General features: G+C 39.0%; 1 protein-coding gene across 2 annotated transcripts in view; it reads right to left on the reverse strand.

Moving 5' to 3' along the window:
• FAM3C (FAM3 metabolism regulating signaling molecule C) overlaps positions 1-11517 on the reverse strand; it is a 47243-nt gene extending 35726 nt beyond the window's left edge. Inside the window, exon 1 of one of the 2 annotated variants that reach the window (XM_007982729.3) lies at positions 11309-11517. The gene's annotated coding sequence lies outside the window, so the exon portion shown is untranslated. Of the gene's footprint in view, positions 1-11271 lie in introns of both variants that reach the window. The other variant, XM_007982728.3, reaches the window with a different exon arrangement.
• Between the last annotated feature and the right edge of the window lie 221 nt (positions 11518-11738).

Here is an 11738-nt window from a genome sequence, read left to right on the forward strand (position 1 = left end):
ATGATTGAAGAACCTAAATCAGCATAGGAGTATTGAACATATTTGAGAGCAAATCAAGGAGCATCTATGTATGATGATAATGTGCTAATTTTAAATCATTCCTATTTGTCTTCTTAGAGGGGATATGTAAAAGCAAAGAAAATATTTACATACAATAATCTTATAGGGAGGAGGGAAGCAAAAACTTAATGGAAATTTCGGGCTGAAAACCATCAATAATTTAAAAAGGATTGAACAGGCCCAGAGAAAAGGAACACAATAGTAAAGGGAGAAAAAGGCCTTTGCTAGAAATTCAGAACTCTAAATCTAGAGGCAACAGGTGAAAGGGCTTATATATAAGTATGTTCATTAAAAGGTAGAAATATAGATATTAGAGCCACTTACCCAAACCAGAAAATGAGTCATAGAAGGATATTTTTAGGATGGAAAAAAAAAAAACAACCCAAAACTCAACTTGGATAGTCCATCTATACATTTGCTCCAAAATGTGTTACATAGGCCAAAATTTGTTTTAGTGTTTTTGATAAATATATGTCACTGAACCAAATCCAGTTGCTAATATGTAAGGTTCATAATCACCTAAGATTCAACAGCAAGGACAGCCACCACGATGCCCCTGGGCAATGAAACACTAAGCTGGAAAGAACGCCTGAACTAGGGCCTCAGGGGGACGTACTAAACTTCTTTACATGGTTTACAATTTAAACATTCCTTTGGCCCCACTATCTACTCTAATTTGGTGAAGTTTTGTTACTCAGGTAGAAATCAAGCTACTATGTGAATAAGGAGTCATTGTTCCAGAATCAATTAACTTCAGGAACAACAGAGTGAAATTGAAGGTCAAGTGATACTTCCATTATTTCCTTGAGAAGCGGACTAAATCACTTATACCACAGAAACATCATTCGATACTGATAAAATTAGTCATAAAAAAATTATTTACCAGGAGGAGCATGTCTTGCCAGTTAACATAAACCAAGTATGAATACATACTTTTATGCCAGTGCAATTCACACACATCCTTATTTTATGTAATCTTCCCACCTGCCTCTAGTTGCTGGGGGTATTAAAACAGCAGGATAGATGAGATCAGGGGATTTCTCTAGGGTCACATGAAGGGTAAGTAAGAAGCTCACACTACAAACAAATCCACTTCCTTTTCACTCCATCTGTTCGCTGACACACTCTAATATAAGAGGCTTGTTGACAAAATGTCATGCCAATCAACTTGGCTTTTGCAAACTGCTTTGGGAATTGCTGCAGACTATCCACTCCAGCAATTTAACAGTATGTCAAAATGACTAAGCTTGTGTATTAGAACCCCTGCTCGAAATGGAAATGACACAAGAAAATGAAACGTACAAATACACCCTTTGACGTACATACTTAACAAACAGCATTTAATTAAACCAGAGGAAAATACAAGTTATCCTCTACAAATAGAGAAACTATCATTCCATTCAATCCAACTTCAACTCAGTGCTGGACAAATGACAATTTTAACTGAACCAACTTAGAAAGTTCCCATGATTCTAATAAGGGATTCTAATAAGTAAGGGAGAATTCGCCTTCTTTGCCTATCTTTAAACTGAGACAACGCCTTCAGACTCAGACCAGACTATAACATTCATTCTCCTGGACTGTCAGAGCTTGCCAGCTTGTCAGATCTTGGACTTCCCACCTTTCATAACCTCATGAGGCAATCCCTTATAACAAACATACACATATATATGTATACACACACACACACACAAATCATATACCTGTATACAAATAAAGCTATCTCCATATGTATAAAGAACATATGCCTATATATCTAGAGCTGTATCTATATATACACACACATATATAATTGGCTCTATTTTTCTACAGAACTCAGACTAATACAGATCAGCTCAAGAACAGAATGTAAAAAAATTAAATTTTTATCCCCAGAGCATTTAAAGTAGAAGAGAAAAATGAGATTATAGCAAAATCAAAAGAATGCTACAACTAAAAGAGTCACTAGGGTACTTACTCTGACGTTACATTTATAAACAAAAGCATGGTATTTTTTTAAAAACCTGTTTGCTATAAATAACTACTTTTATGTGAGTAAAATAGGGAAACTGTTGGCAAACTTTTCTGTAAAAGGGCCAGATGGTAAATATTTTTAGGCTTTATGGACCACACAATCTCTATTGCAATTACTCCACTCTGCAGTTGTAGCTAGAAAGCAACCATGCCAACATGTGAACAAATGGGTCTAATTATATTCTAATAAAGCTTTCTTTACGGACACTGACATTTAAATTTCAAAAAACGTTCATGTGTCACAAAATTATCCTTCTCTTGACTGTTTTTAACCCACTTAAAAATGTGAAAATCAGTTGTGGCTTGTGGGCCATATAGGCCTAGAGGTTGTACTTTGTCAACCCCTAATAAAAAGAAATAAAAATACAAAATTTAAAAATAAAGGAATAAACACCTTTCCCAACCAGGCCCTAATAGTCCAACTTTTTTTGCTGGGCTATGTGCAGGACATACAACTTCCACATGCTTCGAGAGGTCCTCTTAGAAGTACTACTACGGAAGTAGGACAGATGAAACAATCCTAATTTCTATGCTCCATACGTGTTCATCAAACATTTTCATAATCTGCTCTCCATGGAAAGCAGCATAATTCCATGAGAAACAACAGAATGGATCCTCTTCAAAAGGAAGAAAAAAGTCCTTCCCTTCCTGTAGATGAAGCTATCCATCTATAGCAAAGTTGGAAATAAATCTAGACGCTGTTATGTTTCCAAACCAACCCCAGGGAATGTAAAGAAACCAATAAAAATTAATCTTACTATATTATACTTCAGTAACTATAAAATTATGTTCTTGGGAAAAAACTGACATTACTATTTCCTTTATGTGGATGTTTATAAGGGATTGTTTTTATGATAGGCTTAAAAAAGAGTGAGGTAAATGTGCATTTAATGCTTAACAAACTTCTAAAATTCCAAATATTAAGCTTTAAAAAACCTTGTCTTTAATAACAAGTTATTACTATTGCATATACAGACTGCTGTCAAGCACCCTGTCTCCCCTGAATGCAACTATACACACATCTTTGCAAAGCTGGCTACATTTTTGAAATAACAAAATGGAAAGGAATAAGATGACTGCATTTGTCTGAAAAAATATTAACATTTAAAAACTCAGTAGGATATCTGAGCTGCTATCATTGTGTTAGAAATATTGTAACTTTAACAAAATTTGGTATTTTTAACACTAAAGGCTCGAAAGAAAAATCCAGTTACTAACTTGAGAAAGTATTTAATACTAGCAGGATACTGAATCCTAGAAGATACACTCTTTTAAAAGAAACCACCATTTTAACCCACACACAAACACATACACACACACCCACACACACACTCCTGTTATACAGCTTTAGAGGTGGGTATGACTTGATCACAAACAAGGGGAGATTTTTACATGACTACCTGCAACTAGAAAAGTATCCCAGATTTTTAAAGAATCAAGTTAAACTTACATTTTGAAAAGGAAAAAAAAGGAACAAAAAGAAACAAAATTGGGGTGCAGGGAGAGGTGATCCACATGAATTCTACAATACTAAGAATGACCAATTTTTCAAAAGATCACCAATGATTACAACGTAAAAGTATCCACTCCCTCTGCAAAGTGCCCCCGCCCCCCACAAAGCAATAGACCAAAAACTTATAAACAATGGCTCAGGTGAACCAGTAAGTGTTTTAGAATAAATGTTTAACCTTCTGTTGAAAATCTTGCGAAGAGAAGAATATAGATGATCTATGCCTGGATTTTTGACAGTTTTCTGAACCAACATCATCTGGCTTTCCTTATTTTCTTGAGTAGCATCAAACTGAAATTACATTTAAAAGAGAACATCTAAATGTGGCTAAGAAACAGAAATAGAATTAGAAGTATACTATGGAAAAGCACAAATGAGCCAGAAAGTGTTTTTAAATTTCCCCTAGAATGTTAACCAATGCCAGATATGAAGCAAATTGGGATTGTACTAGGCAAGTTTAGCTTTCCTCCACAATCCACGACAAACTGCTCTACCTTGCTTTTCATTTGGCGCTCCTGACAGTGAACAGAGAAAAACACTTCAGAAAACTTCTATCTACAGCAATTTAGATAAAATTCCATTCTTTTAAGAATGAAATTGGTAAAATATAATACCTGCTTCTCCCTCCACTTAAAAACAGGTTAGCAAAAGTGCTCAGCTAAATCATGCAAGTGCCCCATCTAGGCCAACTTTTACCCAAAGACTTAGCGTAGGGAGAGGTAGCCAAGCCTGTCGGACTATACACACTACATCCTGAGGACATAAGTATTCCAATACGATTCATCTCAATGTTAAGAATTTCCTAGTACAACCCCTTCAATCAATGTGAATTAGCTAAAGAGACCTAGTTATTCTTTCCTTTTCAGAAATCTGGTATTTAGTGGATCAACAAGTATTGAACCATGCCTTCCAAAAACACTTTAAGGAGCTAAAAACTAAATGAATCTGTGTTCTTCTGCTCCTCTATACCCAAATATAACATGGCTAGGCAACTTTTTCCTCACAAAGATATTTCGTTTTCCAAGATACTACTACTGAAGGAAGCACCTTAAGCAGGTGGGGTTGCTCTTCACTGAAATCTCATTAATGGGGAAAGATTTGTTCTAACCTACAGGTATGCCCTCATTCAGTACCCAATATGCCACTACAGCATTTCTGAGTTGGCAGCCAGAGTTCAGGTTTACCCTGACACAGATTTGGTGTTTACCCCAAATATTGCCACTACATCCTACCACTACTTAGTACAAGATGCTGTACGACTGGGGTATCTGTTTATAATCACCTAGCTGGTATTAATGAGAGCTGTGGACTGTCTAACAGAAAAGTGGCCAAAAAAAAAAAAAAAAAAAAAAAGGTAGAAATCAAATGATCATGCCACACCTTACTATTTCAGTGAACTATAATTACAAAACAGAAATCACTGAAATACAAAGAGGATAGAAATCAGACATCTGAACTGAGCCAGCAACATCTAAATGACTGGAAATGAGTAGGACGAAATTAATATGGTGCCAAACTGGAGTCTACTACACCCCCATATATACCTAAGTTGCATTTTAAAACAAAGTTATCAGTAGAATTTTCATTACAAATAGATGTCAACTAAGGACACCTTATATAAACTCCTCATTGCAATCAAATAATTTACATGGTAAAAGATCTGAAGCACTGCTGCTTTTTAACTTTTTAAAATCTCATATCCACTGTGCTTCATAGTAACCTGTTAAGATAATAAGAGAAGCCTCTGGTTGCCAGGCACTTAATACCCTATTTTATTTATTTTAAGGTGCACATTGCTTCCCTCATTTTAACTAAACTCAGGATAAGGCTTACAACCACATTTTTATTTCTTAGTAGTGAAACCACCATTGCAAGATTATAACGGAGATAGTGAAAAAGATCTGACCTAACCAACTCCATCTTGCTTCCAACCTCCAAGCTGTCCTTGTTCATTCCTGGGCATAGGCCATAACTTTATATGATGAACTTTAAAGGGATGAATTTAGTTTATAGTTTAAAACAAAGATGGTAACAGCCCTTTCACAAAACAAACCTCCTTCTCGCCTGGGGACTAGACTGCCTTTGCAGGACTAACAAATTAGCCACAAGATTAGAAGTTAGGGTTTTAGGAGTCATGCAGCTGAAAGCTACCAGATTCTGACCCTTATGAACTATGACATCACAGATTCAATGAAACATCACACGTTCTGTGAACCTCTTACTACAGGGTTACCTATAACATGCACACCAGAATTACTAGTGTGTTTTTTAAAATACAAACTCCTGAGCCAACTGCAGACCTGGAGAATCAGAATCCCTAGGAGTAGAATTAAAACTCTTGCATGTTTTTTTTTAACAAGCTCCCCAGATGACTGACATTCATGCTCAGATCTGAGAGCTTCAGATCTACAGCACACCAATCCAAACACACAGGGAAGGCTGGGAGGGGGAAAGGTGAGGCAGATCTAAACCAAAAAAGCTCAAAAGTAAAATTCATATGACAAGATTTTTCATTCTTTCTGGAACAGTCAACCTGCTTCCAGAACAGGTCTTCAGGTAACAACAGATAAAACAGGAGAAAATGTGGTGAGGAATAAATAATAAAGAACTCCTGTCTGCAGTGGTTAAACCAGAGTACTAGATTCAAAATTACTCAAATGTTTTCTTGCAGTTTTTACTATCTACTAAAACAGAATTTTGCTTAAAAAGTTATAATCCACTTAACGAAATGAAATGGTGATTGGATTTCTGCAACGGAGAGCACAAACATACCCAAAACAGAAAACAAGACAGACCTCTACAAAATGACATTCAGTTTTGCCTGTTTTGAGTTCTACAATTGTTTAAACATTTGTGATCTAAGCTACCTTAATCCTACAGCACACCATTCATGGAGAAATGGATAGATGAATGAATGGATGGACAGAAAGAAATAGCTATTCTTAGAAACAACGACAACAATAAAATGAAATACATTAACTATTACAGGTTGAACACAAATAGGGTAATGAAGTGTCCCGCTCATAAACTGCTAAAATGAGATTAGAGAAAGGTACACATTTATATACAGTAGAACTGCTATCTTCATCTCATGTAACTATTTTACATTATACTAGATGAGAAGTTATAGGTTCCTGTTCTAAATGTTTAAGAATTCCCTTAGGTATCCACTCTACTTATGCTGTTTTTAAGTAGTCTGCAGAATTTAAGTGCACCAGGATAGACATAATTCCATCAGTCACACCCTCCAAATGAAGAAATAGAGAAACAGAATGGTTCCATTGCCCGAGGGCCCTGGATGAAATGCAGTATTGGCACATCATTTGTACCACAAAAACTGAATGAGAATTAGCACTGCTGAAGTAAATTAAAATGGAAACCAGGCCTGAAGAATCCCTGAGCAGACAAAACCAATCAGGACTCCTAAGTGACATCAACCTTACTTGATTTGCAAACACAAGCAAAATTTGAAGTTACTTCTTATAAACGCCTATGCTAAAGAAAAAGAGAACTTAAGCTCAACCAATTAGAAACATCCAACAAACTTCTAATTACCCACCTAGGGGCCTTTCCAACATGATAGAGCAAATAAAACAACTGTATGACTGCAGCCAATCAAATATTTTTTTTGCTTTACATCTGTGACCCTCCTACAAAAGCCTCCCTCCTGGATTCCCCTGGTGGAGCTCCCAGATCTGGTTTGGAGCTGCTCAATTCATGAACTGTTTGTTCAAATAAACTCTAAAGTTTATCGTGCCTCAGTTTAACTCTCTTTAACAGCAAACACCTGCAAAGAACAGACAGTAAGATGCTTCTATTGTAAAATGTTGTGAAAACGTATTATATTAGTCGGTTTTTGCACTGCTATAAAGACTGGGTAATTTATAAAGGACAGAGGTTTAACTGACTCACAGCTCCACACGGCTGGGGCGATCTCAGGAAACTTACAATCATGGTAGAAGGCTAAAGGGAAGCAAACACCTTTTTCACAAGGCAGCAGGAGACAGAAAAGCGAGAGCGCAGGAAAAACGGCCATTTATAAAACCATCAGATCTCTTAAAAACTATCACGAGAACAACATGGGGGAAGCTGCCCCCAAGATGCAATCACTTCCCTCCCTCAACACACGGGGATTACAATTTGAGATGAGATTTGAGTGGGGACGCAGAACCAAACCACACCACGTATCAACTGAACCAACTTAAAAATCCATTTTTGTTGACCTTGTGTCCTTCAAAACTCATTTAATAATCACTTAACTGCAGGTAATGAATGTTATGTTAGGTAGCGCACCTGATACCGTAACAATACGTTAGCAAGCCTTGTAGAGATTATGACAAAAATCAATTTAGAGATGTTCATATAACTTTCTCAACAGCACACAAAAACTCAACAAATGAATAAACAAAATGCAGTACATACCAATGAAATGATATACATGTCATGGTGTATATGAATGGAATATACAATGGAATATTACTTACCCATAAAAAGTAATGGAGTACTGATACCTGCTACTGATTTAGAGGATGAACCTCTAAAACATGCTAAGTGAAAGAAGCCAGACACAAAAGAACAAATACTGAATTATTCAATTTTTAGGAAAACTCGTAATAGATAAATTTATAGAGGCAGAAAGCAGATGAGTGGTTGCCGAGGATTGGTAGGGAGAAGGGAATGAAGAGCAACTGCTTAATGAATATGGGGTTTCCTTTTGCGGTGATGAAAATGTTTTAGAAACGTGATGGTTCATAAAACTGTGAATGTGCTAAACGCCACACTTTAAAATGGAAAATTTGGCCAGGCATAGGGGCTCATGTCTGTAATCCCAGAGCTTTTGGAGGCTGAGGTGGAAGGATCGCTTGAGGGCAGATTTGGCCAGCCTGTGCAAAATAGTAAGATCCTGTCTTTTAAGAAAAAAAAAATTAAAAAATTAGTCGTGTGTGGTGGCACATGCCTGTAAACCTAGGTACTCCACAGGCTAAGGTGGAGTGCAAGGCTGCAGTGAGTCAGGATGACACCACTGCACTCTAGCCTGCAGAAGAGTGGGGTACCCTGTCTTTGTAAATAATGTAATAAAATGAAAAATTCTGTTATAGGAATTTAATTTAAGAAAGAAAATTGGAAAAAAAAAAACTCACTGGAGTTGGAAAAATCATGAATAGCAGATTTTCAAAATTAGATTAAAAATAAGGGAAATATAAAAATAGCTTCAAATGGAGCAGGCCAATGGAGAAGAAAATGAAAAGAATATTAATGGGTACACCGGAGAGACGTAGGGGTATTACAACACATAATTTCCTCCTCCGAGAGGAAGTCAGCTGATTGTGTCTCAAACTGCATTAAAAGAAAGTACAAAACCTTTTAAAACTTTAAAGATTTGGAGAAATTACCTGGTTCAGTCTACTCAATCAGATTAATAAAGTACTGTATGATAGTAGGTAATTGAGTCAATGCCACTCTTGAAATAACTAAATACAGAACCAATGCGTCAAATCCTGATCATCTGGTCCCAATAACAGAGATGCTTCTGGACTAAATTCAAGACAAACTTTTCTACTGTATCAAGGTCTCACAAAAATCTATCTAGCTCAGAGCTAACATAAAAACCTTTTGCTATTTGGGTCTTGTACCTTTCAGCTTTAAGAAATGGGTATAAAACTGTGAAAAAAAAAAAAAAACAACATAAAAGACTCCCTCGCTTAGAAAAAATAAAGTAGCTTTGTGAGTGCCCAGGCTGTCTTATTCAGAGTATCCATGATGTCTATAATTACTGGCACATGGTAGGCACTCCAATATTTTTAAGAGTATAAAAATTTTTGAAAAATGAGATGAATCATTTAAAACCTAAAATATATGGTGAAAAATATATGAGTCTTACGATACCCCCACAGGGAACATTACTTTTTGCCATTCCATAGCCTCTTAGCCTTTTGACTCTGTTTTCCAATTTCCTTTTCCTTTTTAATGTATCTTCATAAATTATGAAAGATTAGTTGGCAATGCTTAAGGCAGCAATCCATATTAAAACTTTGTAATTGTAACAAAACATCCATTAAGTTTATTTTTAAAGTCACTTTAAGCCAGTAGTATCTTATTTTTACTCCCTTTTGAAACAGAAGCCCCTTACAATGAGGATTTTGAGGAACCTGTCCTGTGTCCTTCTTACAAAGTTCCCATTGGTAATTCAGATTGAGAATCGCTGGACTCAATCTCAGGTTGAGAATCGCTGGAGTGAACTCCTTTTATGGGTTCCAACTCTTCCTATTTCTTCCTATGAAGAAATGCTAGTCTTTATTGAGCTGAGAAAACATTACAATAATCTGTGAAACAAAGCTTCTAACACCTGTATAAAACTGAAAACCTTGTGACTTAATTGGTAAACAGCCAAGAAACACAAGAGACTACTAGCAGCCTCCAGAAAGACGTACAGGTCAATGAAGTGACCAAAACCGGATGCTGATTTGCTGATTCTGCCAAATTCTTGTTAAATGGCTTTCAATAAGTGATTAACTTTTATTTTCTAAATTCAATGGAAATCTGCTGGTACTCTGTAAGTTACAAATGTAACTGCAAATTGGCCACAAGTCCAAAGGATCTGGGTCTCTGCTATCAGCATCGACCTTTACGCTCTGGGAATTCATATTTTCATCTGTAAAACTGGGAAAGATAAAGGGACTTATTCACTGAGCTGTTGTGAGAATAAATGAGCACATGAAACCATTTGGCAGTGCCTAGTACACAGTAGGCAATCTAATATTATTTATGTCATTGTATCCATATATATGGATACATACATATATATGGATACATACATATGGATACATACATATATGTATGGATACATACATATGGATACATACATATATGTATGGATACATACATATATATATGGATACATACACCTGGCTAATTTTTGTATTAGTAGAGACGGGGTTTCACCATGTTGGCCAAAAAGAAACAAAGGAAAAGTCCTATCAATTAGACAGCAGTTCTGTATTATAGGCAATAACATTTTTTCTAAAAAAAAAAAAAAAAAAGGTAGAGGATGATGGAAACCGCCCCTCCCACAAGTAAAACAGCTGGAACTCTCAATCTCAAATTGCCAGTCCGTCATTCACATATTCAGATCTAGGGCCACTAATCATCATCCGTGGTCCCGAGCTCTGAGTGCAGTAGCAAACAAATGGGAAGAAAAAGAAAAGACACCGAACATCAAAGGGCTGGATAGGTTGTAAAAAACCAAAAGTACCTCTAGTATAGGGGACACTAAAACTTTACAAGTGCAAAACGGCCCCCTATGGAGTTGAAATGCAACACTCAACTCCGTCCCCGCCACTCGGAGCTCTCAGCCTACACGCTGCAGGGGCTTGAGCCACCGCCAACCCGGGGAAGACGCGACCCAGGTGCCCGCCCCAGGCCGGGGCGCCCAGAGCCAGCGCCAGGTGCAGACGCCGCCCCGTCTCCGCGGAGCCCGGGGATGCCCATGCCGGGGTGGCGGCCGAGAACCCCGGCCAGCGGCTCTTCGGGACCCCGGTCCCGCCTGCGCCCTCCCCAACAGCCGGACACGCCGTGACGACGCGGCCGGGCCCCGGGACCCGCCCCCGGCCGGCGACCGCAGAGTGCGCGGAGGCTGAGGACGTAGGTGGGCGTCCCCCTCCCCTGCCCTCCTCCATCCCTCCCCGAACCTGAGCCCCGGCTCCGTTCGCTTCCAAGCCGTCTCACCGGCCTCCCTCCCGCCTCTCCGCCGTACGCGCCCGCCTTCCGGCCTCCCAGCACTCAGTCCTGCCGGAGGCCGACGGGAACCGCCGCCTCCAGCTCGCGACTCCGCTTCCTCTCGGACTCCTCCTGCTGCCCCTCACCCCCGCGAGTGGCCAGGAGAAAGCCAGCTCGCCGCTGGGCCTCCTCCCACGCTTCCCCGCCGCGACCAATGGGCCCCCGCCGCCTGGAAGCCGCGCCCGCCCCCTGGCGGTGGAGGACCAAGCGGGCGGTCGGGCCTGCCGGAGGGAAGCGCCGGAGAGCGGAGGGAGGGGTCTGCGGTCCCGCCCGCCGCCCCCGGCCAGGCGCTGCACAATCTGAACTTGCCACGTGGGAGCTGCCGCGGCGGTAGCCCTGCGCCGGGTGGCACTACGAGAGGAAGAAAAATGTGTCACTG

This window comes from Chlorocebus sabaeus, chromosome 21 (assembly GCF_047675955.1).
Source record: "Chlorocebus sabaeus isolate Y175 chromosome 21, mChlSab1.0.hap1, whole genome shotgun sequence".
In the NCBI taxonomy this organism is placed as follows: Eukaryota; Metazoa; Chordata; class Mammalia; order Primates; family Cercopithecidae; genus Chlorocebus; species Chlorocebus sabaeus.